The sequence below is a fragment of the Jaculus jaculus genome, chromosome 7 (genome assembly GCF_020740685.1).
Source record: "Jaculus jaculus isolate mJacJac1 chromosome 7, mJacJac1.mat.Y.cur, whole genome shotgun sequence".
Classification (NCBI taxonomy): Eukaryota; Metazoa; Chordata; class Mammalia; order Rodentia; family Dipodidae; genus Jaculus; species Jaculus jaculus.
Window position 1 is genome coordinate 115,356,905 of NC_059108.1, and position 6,000 is coordinate 115,362,904.

The following is a 6,000-nucleotide window of genomic DNA, read 5'->3' on the forward strand; positions in this document are numbered from 1 at the left end:
GCAGAGTGGAGCTGAGGTCATGTTACATATGGCACACAGGCTGCTCAGCACTTGAAACGTCAGCTTTGAAATTTTAGAGAGGGGAAAGGTCATCTTTAATAAGCTAAAGTCTGGGGCTCCCTTTGCCCTCCTTGCTAACTGGGTGGGTGTCCATATGCTTGAGACCCTCTGCACAAGGTTTTTTTTTTTTTTTAAGTTGCAATTTTCAGCTGATTTTTGTTTCATGTCTTCGTTTAAGCCATAATGTTTTCAGCTATTAATACTGAAAAAGGCCTTTCACTTTTATAGTGACTCTGTCATCTTTCCTCTTCTTTTTATGCAATCATAAAACTGTCTGTTCCGAGTGATAGATTTTTAGAAGCCCACTTCCCAGGAGAAAAGAAGTATATGTGTCCATCTGTATCCGTAGATGCAAGACATGTGGGCTATAGGGTTACCCCTTGGAGTGGGCAATTCAGCCTTCACTTCTGTACACTGCTACATGATTTACTGAACTTTCAGAACATTAAAACCTCCATGTTATGTGTAAGCTCTAGTTTCTGAAAACTTCCTGAGCACTACTAAAATTTTTCATGCCAGTTACCAAAATTTCACATTTTATTTTTACCATGTGGTCAAGAAACTCTCACGTCAGAATGTACCGATTCTTCTGTAAAGCTTCAAGTTAAGGATAACCAACAGATGGCATGATGGTGCACCCAGCCCCGAACAAAAGTGCTAACATCCCACGTCCTTGTTCAGAAAATATTAGGAACATTTGTGAGTGTTTAATCCTCAAATTTGTTCAAGAAGTGAAGTCAACCAAACCCAAACATTTGAACTATCCCCAGATCTCTTTGCAGTTACTGTAAAGATGGATAAAAATACTTTTCTTTCATGTAACCCTGCAAGGAACTTCTCAATAGGGATTTGATATTTACTTTGTTTCAGAAGTTTTGTTGTTTTTTTTTTTTCTCCACACAAGCCTACCGTCCAGACTGTGCAGCCTTGGACACCACTGGATGAATTCCTCATCTATTTTTCTCTGTCCATTCATTTATTTTAACTGTTTATCACTGTATACCAGATTCCAGATGTTTTTCAGGCTTTTCCTTCTTTTAATAAATAGTACCTTTTTGCTTATAAAATAAACTTTAAAAGGAAGGCAATAATGTAGGGTAATTAACTTCAAATAAATAGAGTCAATGATATTTTTAAATGCCTTCTTCCACTCTGCAATTGAAAACACTGAAACAGTCTTCAGACATCCTCCTGGGCCAATGACGAAGTCTTCATTTGTAAACATTTTAATGATTATAACATGTACATAGATATTTGGGTTTGTTTTGTGTCTATTTTGAGTCTAAAATACCCTTACAGTTGAATGAGCAAAATTTTAAAAAAGGACTTTGTGCATAATAGCAACTGAAACTATAGATGGGCAGGATGATTTCACCAAGAATGACATCAAGTAAATAATTTATTTCTAATCACTCCCCTTACATTAGGGTTTACTGCTAATGAGCTAGTGGACTTGGTGATACTTTAGCAAACCCAAAGCACTTGAGGCTTTGATGACCCAAATGTTTTAGCCAGTTCAATCAATGTAGTCAATAGAAAGTGAAGACAAAGATGCATACTGTAGTTGCAGTGTGTGTGTGTGTGTGTGTGTGTGTGTGCACGCACGCACACGTGTGTGAATCGGCATGTGTACATGTGTGTTTGTAGAGAGCTAATGTTATTTGTTTTATTTTTTAAAAGTTTTTATTTATTTGAGAGAGAGAGAGAGAGAGAGAGAGAATGAGCATGCTAGGGCCTCCAGCCACTGCAAATGAACTCCAGACACATGCGCCACCTATGCATCTGGCTTACTTGGGTCCTGGGGAATCGAACCTGGGTTTTTTGACTTTGCAGGCAAGCACCTTACCCTCTAAGCCATCCCTCCAGCCTATTTGTTTTATTTATTTACTGTTATTAAATTGTAAAATTATTTCCCCTAAGCTCAGAATAATCTAATAGAAAATCATGTCTCTCAAGGAAGTCTGAGAAAACAAGGAGTGGTATATTTCAAGCAACAGAACCAGCGCCAGATTGACATCTCATTAAATGCCTGTAAAAGGAAGAGTAACAATTTCCACTTCTTACAGAATTCCTTACTGAAGAACCTTGAACAGTTTACAAGCCTGAGCTCATCCATCTGCTGAGATCTTTGGGAAGTACTGTACCTATTGCAAAGGCTGACGTACCTAGTACAGAAATGTGGAGGAACTGAGCATGGGAGCACATGTTGATAACTCCAGCACTGCTTGGGAGGCTGAGGTAGGAGGAGCGAGAGTTTGAGGCCAAGGGCTGGGAATGGAGCTCAGTTGGTAGAGTCACTTGCCTAGAATGCAAGTTCAACCCCCAGTGCCATATGAAACCAGACATGGTGGCACATCCCTGTAACCTTAGCACTCAGGAGGTAGAGGCAGGAGGATAAGAAGTTTAAGGTCATCTTCAGCTATATAGTGAGTTCAAGGCCAGCCTGAGGTAAATTGTGAGACCAAGTCCCCTCCCCCCCCAAAAAAAAAACTCAAAACAAAAACATGCCAAAATAAGAGTAAAACCTGTTTATTAAAAATAAATAAACAAGGGCTGGAGGGATGGCTTAGCAGTTAAGATGTTTGCCTGCAAAGCTAAAGGACGCAGTTCGATACCCCAGGACTCACATTAGCCAGATGCACAGTGGTGCACACGTCTGGAGTTCGTTTGCAGTGGCTGGAGGCCCTGGTGTGCCCATTCTCTCTCTCTTCCTCTAAAATAAATAAATAAATAAAAATAAAAATATTAAAAATAAATGAATAAAAATTTTAAAATGTGGCAGAGAGCTTGAATGTTTTCCCCATAGTGATATAACTTAGGGGCAAGGACAGTGAATCCCAGAACTTTCCTAATCTATTCATTCATTTGTTGTTGTCCTGAGAATCCAACCCAGAACCCCTCGAGTGTTAGGTAGGTGCTCTACCACTGAACTATGCATCCAGAGGTCTATTTACTTAAAAACCATTTTCCCATAAAGAAACAAGTGTTTAAATTAACCTGGATTTTGTCTAGCATGCACATGGCCCTGGATTTGGTCCCCCAGCACTAAACAAGTAGACAAACAAAAATAATTTGGTTTTAGTGAGTCCTTTATATAATATTTTTTCCTCTAACTTCTGTAACTTAGGGTCAAGATTTGTTTAGAAATTAAAAAAAAAAAAGATTTCTGAGAAATTTCGTAAATGTTTTAAAACTACCAGGGGGAGAAACAGTGACAATCAGCCCACCTAGTTCTTCAACCCTGCCAGGAAATAAGCTGTAGTCTTGGTGCAAATGTCAAGTGGGAGGAGCCAGAGAGATTACAGAACCATGAGGTAATTATTACAGCTTAACTGTCCCACAGAGAAGCTCTTAAGTGTTCATAAACATGGTTGCAATAGAATGCATATTCTATGACAAGATTTGCTCTATTTTTCAATGCTTACAATTCTTTCTTTGCCTTATTAAGGAGAAACATATTTACAATTGTACAAAATTAAGGGTGTGATTGCTTTTCAGGGCAGTCCTTCACAAACTAGTGAACAAATAATCCGAGGCACTTTTAAATGCGGTTTGGTGGACCCTTCCCATTCAGTTGCCACCCCTTAGGTTTAAAAAGGGATCCTGGACTCTATGCTTGAGCAAGCACTCCAAATAATTTTGCTGCAGCTGGTTGGTGAGCAATACTCAGAGGAAAAAAAAAAATCACTGACTAAAGTAGAAGCATAATAAAAGTATCTCTTAAGGGAAATAAAGTTTAAATTCTTCATTTATTTATTTTTAGGTAGTGTATTACTCTGGTCCAGGCTGATCTGGAATTAACTATGTAGTCTCAGGGTGGCCTCCAACCCTCAGTGATCCTCCTACCTCTGCCTCCCGAGTGCTGGGATTAAAGGCGTGTACCACCACACCAGGCTAAATTCCTCAATTTTTACATAGTGGAATTTACTCCTTTTTGGTATCATTTTGAGGGAAAGCGTTATGATTATATTTTTAGTGGAGGAGAGACTAGATTTCTGGTGAATTTTGTAGGATTGAAAATGCTAGTAGCTAATGGTTCATCAGGAAATCACTGTCCTCTTTAAATAATTGTTCTGGGGTCGAAGGTACAGGAGCTGTGTGGTGGACCACTTGCCTAAGTCTGTATTTAGACACCAGGATAGATTCTCAATGCCACAGCACAAATTAAAAAAAGAAACAAAAACAAATAAAAGTTTGCTTCTGTTGGATGAGCTAATGGGAGTGACAACAGACCCGGAGCCACATGGGAGAACAGTCACAAAAAGCAGGCACCAGTCACAATAATCAAACAAATCTCATTGTCCAAGAAACAATGCAGTGTATTCCTTCCTAAACATCAGCATAAAAGCCAGAAGCGTTTTTAAACATCTTTTCATTGTGCGCAAGCCCTGTAAACAGTGTAACTCAATTGGACCCCTTCTCCCCTCTAGATCTGCAAGAAATGTAGAGTCACAACATGACAAAAGGAGTGGAAAATAGGATTTATGAGGAAGTTAGATGTTGTCTACACTGAAAATCATGGCCCTTTGTTATTTATAAAAGTTTATAAAGGATATTTCAGTGGTGGTGTTATATAAAGGATTTGCTATGTAAAGGACTCTATAAGCCGTAGGTTTTGCTTATAAAAGGGAGATTAAATACCAGAAGAATTCAGTAATTATAATTCTATTCTCTGTTTTCCTTTAAAGAACATTTCAAAATGATAATGGAAACATAGGCACAATAGTCTTGATTGGTGGAAAGGCTAAGAAGTCACAAGCTGAACTTGTCAATTGTGTGTGTGTGTTTGTGTCTGTGTGTGTTCAGGTTACTGAGAATTGAACCCAGGGTCTCTCAAATGCTAGGCAGGCATTCTATCATTGAGATACACCTCTATCTCTTAATTCTGTATTTAGTTGTTGGCTTGTTTGTTTATTAAATTGTTCTTGAGACAAGATCTTGCCATGTAGCCCAGGCTGGCTGCAACTCACAGTCTTCCTGTTCAATCTGGCCAGTGCCAAGATTACAGGTCTACACCATCATGCCCGGCTATACCTGCCAATCTTAGAATTTCTTGGAAAACATTCTTTTTTGTTCACTTGACTCTAGAACTCACTACCTCACACCTGTCTTGTGTGTTTCAAGACTCATCAAGAGAAACAGTAGATATATCCATAGTGATAGCAAAATCCTGTGACTCTGGCCCCAAAGAACTAGATCAAATGAAAGGGTGACCTGAAGGAGGTCTTCTCATGAATTGGCTCGGTAGAAAGTGGGAGTGAACTGTACTAGCTAAACTGCTCTCTCAAGTTTCCATTTTAGGCATTTCTGCTGTTTACCCACTGCTGAGGAGGCTGAGGAGTTCTCTATAGGAAAAGTAAATATTGTCATTTCAAATAGAGAACTGTTTATTATATAACAGAACAGAGGCTGCCTTCTATTTTTGAGTCTCTGCTAAGTTAATTGGGGACAGTAGCCAAAGCAGCTGCCCAGGAGACAGTGTTTTCCAATAGCTCCAGCCCTTGAGGCTGAACGGGGTTCATGTTTGCCTGCAAGGTGGCAATTGATTGCCCTTCTTAGATGTGCTCCCAGCTTCTATTGGGGGTGGAGTAAATGGGGATACCATTTGTATTACTTTACCAGCCCAACTGACTCCCATGGTGAGGGCAAACCACAAGCCAAAACAGATCAAATCCCAGCCTGAATGAGAATGGGATGCAGCCAGATGACTCTTCTCAAAGAAAGAAGAAAGTGCGCGGGAGGGGCAGCTCGGCAATAGAGCACTTAGCACGCCTCAGCCTCTGGGCTCCGTCCTTAACAGGAAAAGAAAAAGAAGTGCGTTTGTTTTTGTTTTTGTTTTGTTTTGTTTTGTGAGCTAGAGAGATGACTTAACAGTTAAGGTGCTTGCCTGCAAAGCCAAAGTACCTGGGCGCGATCACCCAGGACCAGGTCAGATGCACA